Genomic DNA, 20250 nt, shown 5'->3' on the forward strand with positions numbered 1-20250 from the left:
CAAATAAGCTGAAATAGTCAGCCTATCAGCTTGCATCTCCTACTTAAATCTACCTTGCCTTACATATGGTTCACATGGAAATCAGTTCTGATATTAATCTGTGGTTGATGAAATGTCTATCAAGTGCCTGATAAAACAAACATTTTCAATTGTAGTTGTGAAACAAGAAAAATAGTGCTTGACTATTTTGAGTAGACCAGTGATTAGACATTAAATAAAAGAGAAAAATATTAAGGGCAGGCTCTTTCAATAGAACCAGATGAGTACATATATGATTATGTGGAATATCAAACATGTCATATAGTTTTCAATATCTCAGATACATTAAAGCATCTATTATGTGACTGTGCACAAACAAGAATTTTTTAAAAAATTTTATTAAAAAAAGAAAAAGTGAAAAAACAAAACAAAACAAAGAGGTGTAAGGGTACAAGTAATACAGAACTAAAAACAAACAAACAAACAAACAAACAAAAAAAAACCAGTAAGAAATCACCAGTTAATAGATTACATATTATCATCTTAGAAATAGTTGCTCAAATCACAGTATCAAAGCATAAAAAGTGGACTTTCAAACAGTGAGACTGCAAAAAGTTGTGTTCAGTGATCCAACCAAAAACATTAATATGATCAGCTATTTAACACCCCTAAAGACACTTGCTGTTGTATCCTTTAGAGCTCTTTTTCCCTCTCTTTTTAAAAAAAAAATTTCCACATTTTGGGTTTTATTACTCCTTAGTTCTTATTACTTTTTTTGGGAGAGAATAAAGTCAAATATGGCAAAACAAAGCTGTCAGTCAAAACCAAGGATAGACATAGCACATGATGTAAAACAGAGTACAAGGTTATCAACCTTGTCTCTTGTTTCCTTAAAAATAATTGTCTATCTCATTAGATATTATAAAGTTGAACAAAACAGTAGAGAACAAGACCAATAAAACTTAAGCATTGTAAACATTACAGGAATTCCAAAGGAAACAATAGACAAACCAGAATAGGCATCTTAGTGAATCTTATTGCCTTCAAAGTAGTTGCCTATACCCTCAAACTTGATACTATCATACAGAATGGAACAGAGTCTAATCAGTCAAAACAAGATCGTGGGAGTATTACAGGACTTCAAAACAAGTTAATAGGAAATCAAAAAAAGTTACTATTATATATCCTGCTAATTTAAATTTTTCCCCTTAATTAAAAAAAACATAAGAAATAACTAAATAATTTTTTAATGAATAAGGGAGAGATTGAGATAAAACAGGACATAACAATATAACAATACAGGTCAAAGCATGACTGTTTCAGCAACCTAGTGCTTCACCACCAAATAACCTGACTTAATAGTAGTTACCATAGTGTCTGTCTTTTTCCTTGAAATATTTGAATAAAACTTCATATACTATAGCTTCAAATATTTCCATATCAAGAAGCCCAGAATAATTAATAAGTGAAAACTTTATAAGGCTTCAAGGCCACATAATGGGGAATCATGATTACCACATATTTTTATATATTTGAATCATTACATTAGGGAAACTATTCGGTATTCATACATGCGAGATTGATTTATTTCACTTATGAGTATGGTCTGAAGCTGCACCCAATTATTGATAAATATCTCAATATGATCCTTCTTTATAGCCGAATAATACTCCATTGTATAGAAATACCACAACTTTTTTATCCATTCCTCAGTTGATGGACACTTGGTTTGTTTCCAAGATCTGGCAATTACAAATTGTGCTGCTATAAACATAGGTGCACGTATGTCACTGTGGTATGATGCTTTCAGTTCTTCTGGGAATATGCCTAGAAGTGGAATACCTGGAATAAATGGGACTTCCAATCCCAGCTTTTTGAGAAATCTCCAGACTGACCTCCACAAAGGTTGCACCAGTCTACACTCCTACCAACAGTGCAGGAGAGTTCCTTTTTCCCCACAGCCTCTCCAGCAGTTGTTGTTGTTGGTTTTCTTGATCCTGACCATTCTTTCAGGAGTGAGATGGTATCTCAGTGTGGTTTTAATTTGCATTTCTCTAATGACCAATGATGATGAACATTTTTTTCATGTAATTATTTGCCATTTGTATTTCTTCATCTGAGAAGTGCGTATTCATCTCAGATGCCCATTTTTGGATTGGATCTTTGAATTTTGGGGGTCTGAGTTTTTTTAATTCTTTATATGTTTTAGACAAGCATCCCTTGTCTGAGAAAGTTCACTAAAATCTTTTCCCAGTTTGTGGGTTTTCTTTTCACTATTCTGGAGATTTCTTTTGACATGCAGAAACTTTTTAATAAGAAGTGGTCCCAGTTATTGATTCTGGGAAGTATTTCCCGTGCGGTTTGAGTCCTGTTCATGAATTCTCTACCTACTCCTATGTCTCCAAGATTTCTACCCAATTTGTCTTCCAATAGATTTAGTGTTTCTGTTTTAATATTCCGATCTTTGACCCATTTAGATTTTAATTTAGTACATGTTGATAGACATGGATCTAGCTTTAGTTTTTGGCAAATGGAGAGCCAGTTTTATAGCACCATTTATTAAAGAGACTGTCATTCTTCCAGTGAACCTGCTTGGTTCCTTTATCAAAGATAAGGTGATTGAGTGTGTTCGTAGTTGTGGTTGTATCTTCTATTCTATTCCATTGGTCTTCAGCTCTGTTTTGGTTCCACTACCATGTTGATTTTACTACTTGTTGCTTTGTAGTATAACAAGACAAGGATGTCCTTTATCACTACTCCTATTTAATATATTACTGGAAGTACTAGCCAGAGCAATTAGGCAAGATAGAGAGAAATAAAAGGGGTAAAGATAGGAAAAGAAGAAGTTAAATTATCATTGTTTGCAGATGACATGATACTCTACATAGAAGACCCCCTAAACTCCATTGAAAGACTCTTAGATACAATAAATAAATTCAGTAATGTGGCTGGATACAAAATCAATACTCAGAAATCAATAGCCTTCCTATACACCAACAACAAAATCAGAGAGGGAAATAAGAGAAACTACACTCTTCAAATTAGCAAGCAAAGAAATGAAATATGTAGGAATTACTCTTATGAAAGATGTGAAAGACTTGTGCAGTGAAAATTATAATACACTGAAGGAAGAAATTGAAGATGATCTCAGAAAATGGAAAGACATCCCTGCTCATGGATAGGAAGAACAAACATTGTGAAAATGGCCATTCTCCCATAACTGTTATACAGATTCAATGCAATCCCAATAAAATACCATCAACATACCTTATAGATCTAGAGAAATCACTCCTAAATGTCATCTGGAACCAGAAGAGACCTAGAATAGCAAAGGCAATTCTAAGCAGCAAAGACAAAGCAGGAGGCATCACAATCTCTGACCTGAAGTTATACTACAAACAAGAATGCTGAATCAAAAGTTGATGCCTCTAACTTCATATGTCTCTAATGCTTGGTTTCACTTAAACTTTGAACCTCAACTTTCCTTCCTTTCTTTTTTGGTTTTTCTTTCTTTCTTTCTTTCTTTCTTTCTTTCTTTCTTTCTTTCTTTCTTTCTTTCTTTCTTTCTTTTTTCATTCCTTCCTTTATTTCTTTTTTCTTTCCTTCCTTCCTTCCTTATTTTCCTATTGAATTATTCCTTTGCATGTATATGTTTTGATGTGTATTCTGCAAATATAAATTTCAGAGAATTCTAGATGTATATTCAGAAGTGATTACATGAGCCTAAATGAAAAGTGCAGTTTACATAAATGTTCCATTTGTTTTATGGATAGCAAGGAGTTAGGGAAAACTGATTGTATTTCTTATCTTGATTGCATTTATTTACTTTTCCTATGTGTAGAAAGTTAAGCATGTCAATACTTCTTCTCTAGGTAAAAAAACAAAACAAAACAACAACAAAAAAAAACACTTCAGTCATTGCACATGTAAAATATATTGTCAGTTTCCAAAGTATTCTCCAATTATAAATAAAATCAAGTAATTCACCATAAAATTCAAAGAAGAAAAATCACAGTTAACAGAAGACAGCAACAATAAAATTCTGAAAGAATTTCTTTCTCTGTGATTTTAAGACTAACAGGAAAGTTGGCTAGCTGTGTGTCCCAATACAAAAAAAAAATTCAAACTCATATTCTCTGTATCAAAAATTTAAAAATCAGAAAAGATACAAGTTAATACGCCAAGCATACCCTTGCAGAAGAATCCATTAGACAAGTGAACCTGAACAGATTTCATATAATAAACCGTGGTAAATATCAAAGCCAAAAAGGATGATCGAGTCATATCAAATTTTAAATATATTTATTCCCCAGCAACTACGAAGCTAGCCATGTAAAGAGACATGATAGCTTATTGGTATAGTAAAATTAGACCTTTCATGGATATTACTGATGTTGATATTTCACAGAGAAGTCATGTATTTGAAAGAGTTCTTCAATATTGTTTTCCTTATGAGGGAAGCATGGTTGACTTATTGCTTGGAGGTATGTTTGATTTTAAGCAAATGGTCAAGGGGCATGAATCATCTTCTTTTCAAACTTCTTCCACTTCTTCTGTCTCTTGGTCTTTATGATTTGAGTGTTTTCTGTCTTCCAGTATTCTCTACCATGCCATCCTGACCTGCAGATAACTGACTCTAGAAACCTTGAGTCCAGATCCACCTATTTTCCTTCAAGTTTCTAGTTTGTGGTATATGGTCCCAATAACAAACTTGGTCATATTAATTCTATTGGATATTTACTGAGTTCAGTAAATTTTCAATACATTTATGTTGTTCATTACAGATACATGTAGGCTAAAGTATACAAAATATAATTTTAAGGATTCCCAAGTACTTTTATAATGAGTTATAAGCTGAAAAAATAATTATAAGATTAAAAATATTAATACATGAAAATTATAAAAAAGCAATGGTAGATTAAATTGGAAATATTTGGGAAAGAAGTAACTTATCACATGTTTGACATGTACAGTTAGTATACAGCCACAGTGTCATAAAAGTTAGGACATGATATTATGCTAAATTAATGAGTTTCTTAGCTTTTATTAACTAGCAAATGCATACACATTAGTTGAATAGCTAGCCACAGAGCTACATGAAAATTCTGTGGCATCAGATTTGATAAAATCCTTTAATTACTAATCTGTAAGAGCAATATGGAATTGGCTGGGAAATTATAAAATATCCAGAAAGTTTTTTGAAAGCTTGATGAATCACATTAAAATAGGAAAGCTTTTTAAATATTTCTGAATTTTTTTGTTTTTTGTTGGTAGTAAACTTGCTATTATGCTTACTAAGAGTTTTGAAAATTCACCAACATAGATAACTTTCCTCTGCATCAAGCTTTGACTTGTGTTCACAAGTCCCTTTTTGCAACTTCATAAAACTATAGGTTGGGTACACTTGTGTGGTTGTATTTTTGAATCCCTCTATTCCAGGACTAACCTACTAACTGTCCACAGCATATCAGTACATTATCTTGATTGCATTGGTTGTATGTCTTTGAGACTACAGGACTAATTTTGTTTTCTAGCTGTACATTTCTTCTACAAAACTATTCAACTTACATAGTCAGGTAGGAGATTTGGACTATGTAAGCCATCTGGTCTCAGAAATAGATCTCCAGCCAACCAGCAAAAAAGACACACTTAGTCAAATCTATTATTCACACACAGGGTTATGGCATGGTGTTCATTAGCTGTGTTCACATAGTTTGACCGGCAAAGTACTGGTATTCAGAAAATAATAACAAGGGACATGCTGTGCCTGCCCGCATCCCCTACACACAACACAGCCCTATCTCTCACAATGTCTTAGAACCCCTATTGAGTGACACTTGGAGTGTTAGAATCCCTATACAGTGACCCATTGCCTTGGTTTACCTAACCGTATCATGCCTCAAGTGAGGAGAGTTTTGAGGAATGTTGCCCAAAGTATCTGATCTTCCATCCTTAAGCACTGCCTGGGTGCTCTGAAACTGTGATGGATGATGGACATCTGGCCAAACTTGCCTATGAATTTGATTTTGCCTTTAAGTTGGGTAAATGACACTTTATATCTCCTCCTCATTGTTCCTGCCTTCCCTTCTCCACACTTGGTCATCCTCAAGGCCAGTCAGAGCTGTGTGGCATGAGTTCCCAGGCCTGGTCCTCATTCATCCACTGCCAGGATCCTGGCTTCCTGACTGTGGCCCCATTTTGGAGTCCTTTGGTTTCGTTGCCCCAACCACTCTACTGTTCTTAATCTCAGGAAATTATGGGTGATATCCACACTCTTCTTGAGTCATTCAGAGTAACTTGTCTCCTTCTGTCACTGACACATCTCCAGTGACTGTGTTTACATGCCCTCAAGCCTCTCTCATTACCAACATGAAGACAAAGTACCTCATTTTCTTCTTTTTTTTTTTTAATTTTATTTAAGAGGAAAAAGAGAAAAACACAAAACAAAACAAAGCAGTGTAAGGATACACATAATACAGAACTACAAAAAAAAAAAACATAACAGTAAGAAATCACCTGTTAATAGATTACATATTATCATCTTGGAAATAGTTGCTCAAATCACAGTATCAAAGAATACAAAGTAGACATTCAAAGAAAGACTGCAAACAGCTGTGTTCAATGATCCAAAAACATTAATATAGTCAGCTATTTAACACCCCTAAACACACTTGCTGTTATATCCGTTAGAGCTCTTCCCCCCCCCTCTTTTTTACAACAAAATTTACACATTTTGGGTATTATTACTCCTTAGTTCTTATTATTTTGGGGGGGGGAGAGAATAAAGTCAAATATGGCAAAACAAAGCTGTCAGTCAAAACCAAGAATAGACATAGCACATGATGTAGAACAGAGTACAAGGTTATCAACGTTGTCTCTTGTTTCCTTAAAAAGAATTGTCTATCTCATTAGATATTATAAAGTTGGACAAAACAGCAGAGAACAAGACCAATAAAACTTAGGCATTGCAAACATTACAGGACTTCCAAAGGAGACAATAGTCAAACCAGAATGGGCATCTTAGTGAATCTTATTGCCTTCAAAGTAGTTGCCTATACCCTCAAACTTGATACTATCATACAGAATGGAACAGAGTCTAATCAGTCAAAACAAGATCGTGGGAGTATTACAGGACTTCAAAACAAGTTAATAGGAAATCAAAAAGAGTTACTATTATATATCCTAATTTTTAAAATTTTTCCCCTTAATTAAAATAAACATAAGAAATACTAAATAATTTTTTTAAAGAATAAGGGAGAGATTGAGATAAAACAGGACATAACAATATAACAATACAGGTCAAAGCATGACTGTTTCAGCAACCTAGTACTTCACCACCATATAACCCAACTTAATAGTAGTTACCATAGTGTCTGTCTTTTCCTTGAAATATTTGAATAAAACTTCATATACTATAGCTTCAAATATTTCCATATCAAGAAGCCCAGAATAAAGCCTTTCTAATTAATAAGTGAAAACTTTATAAGGCTCCAAGGCCACCTAATGGGGAATCATGATTACCACATATTTTTATATATTTGAATCATTACTTACATTAGAGAAACTATTTGGTACCCACACATGCGAGATTGATTTATTTCACTTATGAGTATGGTCTCAAGCTGCACCCATTTATTGATAAATATCTCAATGTGATCTTTCTTTATAGCTGAATAATACTCCATTGTATAGAAATACCACAACTTTTTTATCCTTTCCTCAGTTGATGGACACTTGGGTTGTTTCCAAGATCTGGCGATTACAAATTGTGCTGCTATAAACATAGGTGCACATACATCACTGTGGTATGATGCTCTCAGTTCTTCTGGGAATATGCCTAGAAGTGGAATGCCTGGAATAAATGGTATTTCCAATCCCAACTTTTTGAGAAATCTCCAGACAGACCTCCACAAAGGCTCTACAAGTCTACACTCCCACCAACAGTGTAGAAGAGTTCCTTTTTCCCCACAGCCTCTACAGCATTTGTTGTTGGTTTTCTTGATCCATTCTTTCAGGAGTGAGATGGTATTTCAGTGTGGTTTTAATTTGCATTTCTCTAATGACCAATGATGATGAACATTTTTTCATGTATTTATTTGCCTTTTGCATTTCTTCATCTGAGAATTGCGTATTCATCTCAGATGCCCATTTTTGGATTGGATTTTTGAATTTTGGAGGTCTGAGTTTCTTTAATTCTTTATATGTTTTAGACAAGAGTCCCTTGTCTGAGAGAGAGTTCACTAAAATCTTTTCCCAGTTTGTGGGTTTTCTTTCACTATGCTGGGGATTTCTTTTGACATGCAGAAACTTTTTAATAAGAAGTGGTCCCAGTTATTGATTATGAGAAGTATTTCCCGTGCGCTTTGAGTCCTGTTCACGAATTTTCTACCTACTCCTATGTCTCCAAGATTTCTACCCAATTTGTCCTTCAATAGATTTAGTGTTTCTGTTTTAAAATTCCGATCTTTGACCCATTTAGATTTTAATTTAGTACATGGTGATAGACATGGGTCTAGCTTTAGTTTTCAGCAAATGGAGAGCCAGTTTTTCCAGCACCATTTATTAAAGAGTGAACCTGCTTGGCTCCTTTATCAAAGATAAGGTGATTGAGTGTGTTTGTAGTTGTGGTTGTATCTTCTAATTTATTCCATTGATCTTCAGCTCCGTTTTGATTCCAATACCATGTTGATTTTACTACTATTGCTTTGTAGTATAATTTCCAGTCAGGGATTGTGATGCCTCCTGCTTTGTCTTTGCTACTTAGAATTGCCTTTGTGATTCTAGGTCTCTTCTGGTTCCAGATGAAATTTAGGAGTGATTTCTCTAGATCTATAAGGTATGTTGATGGTATTTCTATTGGGATTGCATTGAATCTGTATAAGAGTTTTGGGAGAATGGCCATCTTCACAATGTTTGTTCTTCCTATCCATGAGCAAGGGATGTCTTTCCATTTTCTGTGATCATCTTCAATTTCCTTTTTCAGTGTATTATAGTTTTCACTGTATAGGCCTTTCACTTCTTTTATAAGAGTAATTCCTAAATATTTCATTTTTTTGCTTGCTAATGTGAATAGTCCAGTTTCTCTTAGTTCCCTCTCTGTAAATTTGTTGTTTGTGTATAGGAATGCTATTGATTTCTGAGTATTGATTTTGTATCCAGCCACATTACTGAATTTATTTATTGTATCTAAGAGTCTTTCAAAGGAGCTTAGGGGGTCTTCTATGTAGAGTATCATGTCATCTGCAAACAATGACAACTTAACTTCTTCTTTTCCTATCTTTACCCCTTTTATTTCTCTGTCTTGCCTAATTGCTCTGGCTAGTACTTCCACTTCTATATTAAATAGGAGTGGTGATAAAGGACATCCTTGTCTTGTGCCTGATTTTAAAGGACAGGCTTTCAATTTTGGCCATTTAGTATGATGCTGGCTGTTGGTTTGTCATAAATGGCCTTTATTATATTGAGGTAAAGACCATCTATTCCAATTTTCTGTAGAGTTTTTATCATGAATAAATGTTGGACCTTATCGAAGGCTTTTTCTGCATCTATAGAAATGATCATGTGATTCTTATTTTTGGCTTTATTGATATGGTGGATTACATTTATTGATTTGCATATGTTGAACCATCCTTGCATTCCTGGGATGAATCCCTCTTGGTCATGGTGTATAATCTTCTTGATGATTTGCTGGATCCTATTTGCCAATATTTTATTGAGGATTTTTGCATCTGTGTTCATTAGGGAGATCGGTCTATAGTTCTCTTTTTTAGTTGGGTCTTTCTCAGGTTTTGGTACTAGAGTAATATTTGCTTCCAGGAATGATTTAGGAAGGATTGCTTCCCTTTCAATTTCATTGAATAGTATGAGGAGTGTCGGCATTAGGTCTTCTTTGTATTTCTTGTAGAATTCTGCAGTGAATCCATCTGGGCCTGGGCTCTTCTTGGTGGGTAAGGACTTAATTACATTTTCAATTTCATTAACAGAGATTGGGTTATTCAACAGTTTTACATCCTCTTGATCTAGCTTTGGCACTTCATATGCTTCTAAGAATCTGTCTATTTCTTCTGTGTTATCAAACTTTTGAGAGTAGAGGGTTTCAAAATAGGTGTTGATGATCTTCTGTATTTCTATTGGGTCTGTAGTGATTTCTCCTTTTTCTTTTCCTATTGCATGAATTTGAGCTGTTTCTTCCCTTTTTAAAATAAGGTTGGCTAGGGGCTTATCGATTTTATTTACTCTTTCAAAGAACCAACTCTTTGATTCATTGATTCTTTGGATTGTTTTCTTAGTCTCTATTGCATTGATTTCTCCTCTGATTTTTATAATTTCCTCTCTTTTTTTGGCTTTGGGCTTGACTTGCTCTTCTTTTTCTAGCTGTTTGAGGTGTAGCATCAAGTTATTTATCTGTATTCGTTCTGTTTTCCTGATGTGGGAACTCAGTGCAATAAATTTTCCTCTCAGGACGGCTTTCATTGCATCCCACAGATTCCGGTAAGTGGTATCTGCATTTCATTTTCTTTTAGGTATTGTTTAATTTCTTCTTTAATTTCTTCTGTGACCCACTGATTACTCAAGAGTGTATTATTCAGTTTCCATGTGTTTGCGGGATTTTTGCAGTATCTTTTATCATTAATTTCTAATTTCAGAGCGCTATGATCCGTTAACATGCAAGGGATGATTTCAGCTCTTTTGCACTTGTTTAAATATGTTCTGTGAGCTAATATATGGTCTATTTTAGAAAATGATCCATTTACTGCTGAGAAGAATGTGTATTCTGATATTGTTGGGTGGAACATTCTGTATATGTCTATCAAACCCATTTGTTCACAGGTATGATTCAGTTCTGTTATTTCTTTGCTCATTTTGTATCTGGTTGATCTGTCCCTTGGTGTCAATGGCGTATTAAGGTCTCTTGTTATAATTGTGTTACTGATAATTTGAGTTTTCATTTCTGTTAATAATTGTTTTATATAACTAGGTGCTCTGGAGTTTGGTGCGTATATATTTAAGATAGTTATCTCTTCCTCTTGGAGTTTTCCCCTTACGAGTATGTAGTCACCTTCTTTGTCCTTTATGGTCATTGTTGGTTTAAAGTTCATGTTGTCTGCAAACAGAATGGCTACTCTTGCCTTTTTTTGGATTCCTGCTGCATGAAGAATTGTTTTCCATCCTTTGACTTTCAGTGTGTGAGTATCCTTCTGGGTTAGATGGGTTTCCTGTAAACAGCATGTGGTTGGATTTTTTTTCTTGATCCATTCTGCTAGTCTGTTTCTTTTGATTGGTGCATCAAGACCATTTACATTAATGGTTATTACTGTTAAATGCTGGTTTATTGTTGACAAGTTATCTCTCTGCTGTTGCATCTTTATCTTTCTGTTCTGTTTAATTATCTGCTTTGCTTAGTGGTTTTTTCTTTTGTGTATCTAAACTGTCTTTCAATATTTTTTGCAGGGTTGGTTTGGTGTTCATGAAGTTCTTCAGCTGTTCTTTGTCATGGAAGTATCGTATTTCACCATCTATTTTGAATGATAGTTTTGCAGGATATATCAGTCTAGGTTGGAAATCATGTGCTTTAGGATCTGGAATACTTCACTCCATGCTCTTCTTGACTTTATTGTTTGTGAAGAGAAGTCTGCTGTGATTCTGATAGGTTTTCCTTTATAAGTGATCTGTCTTTTCTCTCTGACAGCTTTAAATAATCTATTCTTGTGTTGGATTTCTGGGATGGTGATTATTATATGTCTGGGTGTAGTTTTATTTTGGTTATGACTGTTTGGAGTTCTATATGCTTCACTGATCCTGATGTCAGTTTCTGATCTCATGCTTGTGAAATTTTCAGCTATTACTTCTCTAAATATCCTCTTGATATCCTTTTATGTTGTCTCCTTCTTTTTCATTAATCCCTATCATTCTTATGTTATTCTTCTTTGCAGTGGTTGAATTGTTGTTTCCTGATTCCTTGTTATTTTTAAAAGATCTTTCCTTTCCTGTTCACTAGCTGCAATCCTGTCTTCAAGGTCTGAAATTCTATCTTCACTTTCATTAAGGCGGTTTTTACAACTTTCAGTGGAGTTTTTAATTTCCTGTATATCTCTGTGCATCTGCATTATGTATTCTGTTTGTTTCTTATATTGCTCGTCTAGGGATTCTATCTTTTTGTTTAGTTCCTCCAATTTTTTATCTGTGTTTTCTTTAGATATATTTAGAATCTCTTTCATTTCTTTTATCATTTCTTCTTTTATCTGGGAGATTATTTTGTGTTTGAATTTCTTTAAAGCTTCCTGGAGTTGCTTGTCAATTTCAGTAGCTATTGTGTCTGATATATGAGGTGGATGGGACCTATTTTCTTCTAAATACATTCCTCCTAGGGTTTCCTGAGATGGGCTGGAAGTTTGAGGTTGTAATTTGGTCTTTTGTTTTGTCATTTTCCTATATTTCTGTGTTTCAAGTGTTATTTGAAAGCTTCCTCAGGATCTGTTGAAAATCCCCTTCTATGTTTGCAGCTACTGAGACTCTGGCACCACGCTACCCCAAGCCATTGGGCCTGCAGAACCAATGGCCCTCCTCTGCTTGTTCAGAACTCTGCAGTTTCAGACAAGCTGGGCCTCAGGGACACTGTGCGCCCACCTGCCCCTTGGAAGCTCCACAGCTCTTCAATCGCAGCTGGGTTAGGGTACTCACCACAGGCCGCGGTGCCTCAGAGCCTGTGATCCCTCCCTGATTGCAGAAATATCCGCAGTCCTCCAGACAATGGAAGGTGCGCCAGCAAAACAGGCTGGGCTCGGGGGATAGTGTGAGCCCACCCCCCTGTGGGAAGCTCAGCAGACCTGCAAGTGCAGCCGGGAAGGGGAGGTGGATGTAGTGGCCTCTAACCCACTGCTCCACTTCACTGCAGCCGGAAGCCTGGGGGGTCTGGAACAGTCTGAGGTTTGGGCAGAGTGTGCTGAGCACTCACCACAGGCTGAAGTGCCTCAGGAACCTGCGATCCCTCCCTGCTTGCAGAGATATTCAGTCCTCCAGACAAAGGAAGGGGCTTCTGCAGCCACTCCAGAGCTGCCCAGCTCCTCCTCTTCACACCGATGGCTAGGCGTGGCAGCCGCCTCATTTTCTTCTGTAACATGACGTGGACGTATTGTAAGATGTACAATCAGTTCCAATGGTGAATTAATGGGACATTTCAAATTTTACACTTCTGGGGTCTTGACAGTTATCATCACAGGCTGTGTTAATGGTCAATAGTCCCATAAGTCCAGGCATTATTTATTGTCTGCCAACTTGCTTCATGGTGTGCACCTATGACTTGCAAAACTGCTCCCATTATACTCCTCCCAGGCCTTATATGACTCCCTAGCATATGAATTAACCTTCACTGAACAAGATGAAGTGACCTACTAGGAATGCATCTCTGACCTTCAATTACTTCCCTCTACCATATGAAACAGGAAGTCTAAAGCCAATACAGGTGATAAGCTGCAGAGGAATAAAAAAAAGGCGGGGGGGGGGACTGTCTCATAAGGACTGTTCTACTATTAACAGTTAGGCCACTGGATCAAACAGTGCTCTAAATCCAGGTGCCCCTCCAAGCCATGTCCCACTTGTGGGGCTACTCACAGGAACTTGAACAGTTCATTCACAGCCAGACTTGCTGCAGCAGTCCTTATCACAGTGCCTGAAGAGAAACTACCTTCCTCTCTGATCTGATCCAGTGGCCTTTCCAGGGATACTCCAAATTTCTCAAATGCCTTTAGACCATAACACTGACCCCTCGGTATCTCTTAGAGTGCAAGTTAAGACTGTTTCATTCTTAACTGATATGTGGGTAGCCTATTCATCACTCCCCTCTTTCTCAGGACAGCTACTTTTAGCTGAAGTGCCTGTCATGCTGATTGACAGCACCACATCTGGGCCCACAGAGACCATGCCCTTTTTCTGTCAATTACAAAACCACCTTCTTTTTATGCTTTCTGAGTCATGACCACCTGAAATGTTCCACTCTTTAGAAGAGAAATTCTAGTAAAATCATTTGCTACTCTAACCATCCCTGGCACCACTTCATGGCTCATGGATCTTCTGCTCTCCCCTTCTCAACGCGGGTTTGACTTCCCTCTCTGAATCACTTCTCCCTCTCTTAAACCCACATAGCTGGATAGCTCAACCCTTTTATAGCCACATACCAAAATCTCTTCCTTATTGTCCTAAAAATGAGATCACCCAAACTTAGCTCACCAATAATAATTCCATCCATCTCTGCTCTCAGAGAAATTACACCTATCTTTGATGACCTGTCTCCACAGCCACAACCTTCACACACCTTTCAGTTCCACTTTCAACACCCTATCCTTGCTGTCAAGAAATCAGATCATCATATCATCAGATCATAAGATCAAGAACTCTGAGATATCAACCAACATTTCATCTCATTTAACCCAATTGTCTCCCATCCCAATACACTTTTGTCCTTCATGCCTTCCTCCATCACCAACTACACCAACTGAGATGTCACATGTGCTTTCCTACATGTCAAATCACAGCCATGCTTTGTGTGGACTGACCCTTCTTGAATATTTCAACAATTACCTCAGCCTCAGGCTCTGATTCAACACAACAGATGCACTAATTTCACTACACACAACAAATAACAACTCAAAAACCTTCTGGGAACATGACTGACTCTCTCTCCTGAATGGACATTAGATCCTCCCCCCCTTTAACATCATCATATACCTAAGACACAACTTGCTTTACTCAGACACAGCAGTGTTTACAAGCCTTAAACACTTGAAGAACAAAAGCAAGACAAGGCACTTCAAAACCTACAGACCATGGAACATGAGGAAACTCATTTGTATTTCATACATCAGGGAGGGCTGGTGCCTCTGTTAGGACTCCACTAGTCCCTCAGGGCCAGTATCTCTCTCTCACAGGCATCACCTCCAAATGTTCCACAGAATGATTTACAGTATCAGTGACTTTCAATTATGAGAGTTATTTCCTTGACCAAGAAACATTTCTCATCCTTTCCTCCTACACCACCAGATTCCTTCTACCCTCTATGAAAGCTTGTATAGTGGATCCAAAACCCTCATCTCATTCTGCTCCTGGAAGTCAACTGTTCAGGCAGAACAGTACATACAGCTCAGGCTGCCCAGCTCCATGCCTTCACTATGGCTGTCTTCATCTCCATTCTTGGAGCAATCACCAAACTTTAGGGTTCATGCTCATCCAGACTGGCAAATGAACCTCACACACATACCACAAATTTAAAAAAAAAATTAAGTCTTTCATTTTCTGGATGGGCACAAGTCCTTCCCATGGGAAGAGACATCTTCCAATCCCAGTGCATATCCTGGCCTCTGCTCATTCTTGGGCCCCTGATCTCAACCTTTTCCCTGTTGACTTTGGGCCTAGTCTCATGAGTTTTGTAACAGATTTCATTCAAGGATAGGTCCAATACATGACATCCAGTCAACTCCTCCTGATGACCTGCTACACCACTTCCCCACCAGCATCCTATGTTCGTTCACTGGAGAGCATGCCCTCCACAGCAGCCAGAAGAGCATACAGTCCACCTAACAATCCATTTTCTAGGAGCTGTTCAGGTTGAAAATTGACCCCACTTGTAAGCCTGGAGCACAACTTTCATGAGAATAAGGATTGCACAAGGAAAGTACCATAAAGAAAATTCTTCAGCTTAGAGATCACCTAACCTCAAAAACAACCTGAACAGTGGCTTGCCAGGATAATTTAGAGTCAAGTTATTTTATGTTAAGTTTCTAAAAAGTATAAATAAACATCCCTGCAGTGAAAGGTCAATTCTTTTCATCATATCAGGGTGAGAAATTTTCCACCTGATCCCAGATTTGTCTTTTCATATTTTCTCATCCTTTTGTTGTACTCCATTGAGGAATTTGAAGGTTACATGGGTTGCAGCACCCATTATTTTTAATGTTGGCCACACAGCCCTCATTAACTATGGAACAGTTTTGGGAAACTATTCCTCTAACTCACCTCTCTCTGTTTATAACACAACAGACATATCGAGTCTCTGAAGTAGGTCCCTGCCCAAGTATAAGAAAAAGCTTCTCCAAACAGATCTGTGAGATGTTCTGTATGATATTAAATCTTAAGCCAGCAGCTGTCTCTACACAGCTGAACTTTCAATGAGTTTGTTCCACAACAATCTGAAGGACATGATGTTCCTGCCAGCATGCCTTGAACTCTGCCATAACCATTGTGATTGCTGAGAATCTTGGGCTTAGGGACCACGAGAAAAGGATGAGAAAATTAAGAAGTGATAAATCTGCAGTTGGTTGGAGCCTTTATCCTCTTATGGTATAAAACATATTGGCTCTCCTTTGCAGGGGTGTTTCTTGATACCTTTTAGTTACTTAACATCATTTGACACATTTTTTTCTTATCAAATCACTGTTCAGATAATCTTGATGGTAGGTGTTCTCAGAGCTGAGGCAGCTTCTTCAGGGGTTTATATAAGGTGCTCTTTGTTCTTGGCAGAGTCATGGTACAGGCTTGAACACACTGTCAAATTGCAGGTTCAGTAGCTGCCACCATGTCCAGCTGTTTTGTTATAAGAACACTGTAGAAGATCCTTCTATTTTAAGTGCAATCAACAGGCTTTAAGTTGCTGCAATCAACAACTTCAACCCTGAGTAAAAGTACTACATTATTCCATAACAGTATAGCTCATCATCATCAGAAGAGTTATGGATTTGGGCTTCTTTTACAGCTAATATGTAGTATGTCATTCTTTTTTTTTTTGTCTTTTTCATTTTTATCGGTACCAGGGGTTGAACTCATGACTGCACACTTGCAAGGCAGGCACTTATGCCGCTGAGCTAAATCACCAGCCCCTTATTCTTTTGTACTAGTAGTTATACAATTTTTTTGCAGGATGTTCAAGACCAACTGAAAGTAAGATTTGTTTTACATACAATAATTTTTTGTTACTCATCAGGGTCAATTAAATCTGCTCGGGAATACCTTGAAACAAGCTAAGGCACCTCTTAATTCTTTTGTTAGTGTCAGCCATTCAGATGAGTTTTGGCCATTGTTGACTACGTTGCTTTCTGTGAAATCTTGGGAAATTTTTGCTCCATGTGACTCTCTTTTGGCTCACTACACAAATAATGATTACCTTCTTTGGTGGTTTCACATTTGCTGAAAAAACCAGGGACCCACTGTGTACTGGATGACATAATAGAGGTTATCTTATGTTAGGAGTCCTCATTGATCTTGAAGGATGAAGACTAACATATTGACTGGCCTCTTAACCTATCTTCCTCTCTAATTTTTGGTTTTCAACCTTAGATTTTGAATGTACAGAAAAAATTTTACAATAGTACAGTGTACTAGTGAATAATAAGTTTAACATTACTATTTTCTCTGAAATCAAGCATTTTCAAGCATTAAACAGAAAACTTATTTCCTATGAAACCATGGATGTTTTCACACAAATATCTGTAGATTGTTAGCAGTTATATGTTTTACATTGGAAATTAGAAATCAAAAAGACACCTAATATAACAACAATTGTGATGACAACATGTCATTATTTGCATTTTTTATATAAAATATCCCCTTTTTGGTTATCCTTATCTTATACAATAGAAGGTTTTATCTACCTTGGTTACTTTTAGTGATATGATGGCTAATAAGCATTTACTGAAGACATGTCTGAACAGAAACAAAATTATGTTACCATAAACAATCCCTGTTTAACATTGTGGAAAATCAATATTTCTAGAAGTATGAGTACATTTATATACCAGGAATGTAATAACAATCATTTGTCCCTGAAAGGATTTTGTGTGAATCGGAAGCTGCAACAGTGGGAGGCTGGGAGGTGAAACCAAAGGCTCTATCATGAGACCATGTTTCCTGCCCCTAAGCAATGTACCTGTGGCATGAAATAAATTCCAATTGGCTACCTGTGCATCACTAATGCCCCTTAGGATCCATCCCAAACCTAAGTTACATGTATGACCCCATAGCACTTGTCCTGCAGGGAAAGCCAGACCCCGGGTGTGATGGATTCTCTCTCTGAATTCTTAAAATAAAGGCCAATTTTATCTCATATTTATATCTTTTTAGATGTGCTATAAATTATGTCAGTGGTTCTCTGACCAGGAAAAGCAGATGAGTGACTCCTGGGATCCTCCCAGTCTGAGTACCCTGCTGATTCATGGACTGGACTGCATCCTGGATTAATTCCTCACTTCCCCACACATGGGAGCTGTTCACTTGTTGCTTCTGGTTTGCAAACAAAACCATTTAATTAATTTACTGAAGTGAGCCAAGTCTGAACATTACTCCGTGGTGGGCCAGGCCCCATGCCAGATTTTCTTTCCATTCCCTGGACTGGGGTAATGCTCTCACATCCCTTGGGAAGCCCCAAGGCCGAGCCATTACTATAATCATGGGAAATCCTCTCATGCCTTTTGGTGATGATCAAAAAACACGAGTTTTGGAACTGATTACTGTTTGTCTAAGAGGCCACATGACAACTTGACCTGCCTTAGGCCATGGTCCTTTGCCTCACTTTACCATGACTCAGTCATGGAGTACAAAAAAATATATCTGTCCCTCAAAAAATATACCTGTGTGGTGTCTGGTTCAAAAGGCTACCTAAAACCAAAAAAAGCTGGTCTTTAATTTATGACTTATCACACTGGTGATAAGTTTGCAAAAACTCTCCATCTTAGGCCTTTGTTTTAAGAATATGTCCCTCTCTCCCTCTGCTCCTCCAGGCTCCCTCCTCCTCCCCACACTTAGAAAGTGGCTTCTTTCTTGACAGCTTCTCCCCTATATCTCACACACCATTTCCTGTAGCTTTCTCAGGGCTGTCCATTCCTCTCGACTTCACCCATTTCTCAATCCCTCCCATGCTGCCCACCAGCTGACCTTTCAAGGTGCATACCAGATGGGGGAGGTGCATGCAGACACTGTTGGGAGAGATGGGTGTGGACATCATTGGGCTTTGCACAGGAGGTATGGGCAGTGCATACACAGTGCTCACCAACCGGCCTGTGCAGGCTGATCTGGGCTCTCAAGGCCTCTCACCAGCTCCACACCCAGCTCCATGGCCCTCTGTGTGCTCTTCTCTACTCTGGAGCAGTTCCAGTCCCAGCCCCAAGCCCCATGTGTGAGCACATTGGGACTCTGAGTGATGGCTTTGAAGAGAAAACAATGGGATGTGGAGGTAGGAAAAGGGGCCAATACTTATTTCAAGAGATCTCTATTAATTAATATGCAAAAGAGTTCACACCAGTCTTACTTATTACAGTTCAAATTGGCCAAAAATATTTGAGTGCACTCTAATTTTATAAGATATATCTGTTGTTTCTTCAGTCTGTTTACAGGTCATTTGTCCATGTTTGTCCATGTGCCTACTCTATAAACAGCTGTTCAAGTTTTCATTTGAGCTCACAATTTTTTTTTTACATTCTCAAAATACTTAATCAAGTTTTATTGGATTATAGATTGAAAAAAACATGCTTTCGCTTGCCAGCTGGTCAAAATAGTGCTAAATAAAGTTAAATAAAATCTCTTGGAGTTAAAAAAAAAAACATGCTTTCACTTGCCAGCTGGTCAAAATGGTGCTAAATCAAGTTAAATAAAATCTCTTGGGGGTGAGGAGACACTGTACTAGACTTCAATTGATAGACAAAAAAAGTGGCCAACTGGTAATTTTGCAAGCCTTGTTTATCAATTAAAGCCTTCAGTAATCTCCATAGCTTTATGAGAGACACCTCCACTAAAGTTCATATGACTAAGACAATTCATTGTTGCTGATCTGATAGTATATTCATGCTTTCAAATATAAAATTGACATTGTTTCTGCTGCCTTTTTCTTGTGTTTCAGCCAAGAGATACAAATCAGACAAACATGAAGTCACCAGCCAAATAATAATTTTTAAACAAAAATTTATGTAATACAAGAGTTTCCTTTCAGATCCAGACATATGCTTAGAGATGTTTCACAAATTTCTTCAGTGCTCAAATGTTTAAACACCCATGGTTAATAGCCATTAATGTTCTATGTTAAGTGTACTGCCTATACTGCACTGTACTGTTATCAATCTTCTGGATGTTCAATATTAAGAGATAATTATAAATTTATTTAGGATTCATCTTGTTGGAATCCACCAGATCTTTTCCAAAAAGGTTATATGATGCATGCATAACAACAAAACTAGCACTGTGGCAGAGGCCAGATTTGAGCCTTTCCCAGACCATCCAGCAGCCCTGGATCAG

The sequence above is a fragment of the Cavia porcellus genome, unplaced genomic scaffold (genome assembly GCF_034190915.1).
Source record: "Cavia porcellus strain 051 isolate PalLab524CR breed Dunkin Hartley unplaced genomic scaffold, mCavPor4.1 scaffold_36, whole genome shotgun sequence".
Classification (NCBI taxonomy): domain Eukaryota; kingdom Metazoa; phylum Chordata; class Mammalia; order Rodentia; family Caviidae; genus Cavia; species Cavia porcellus.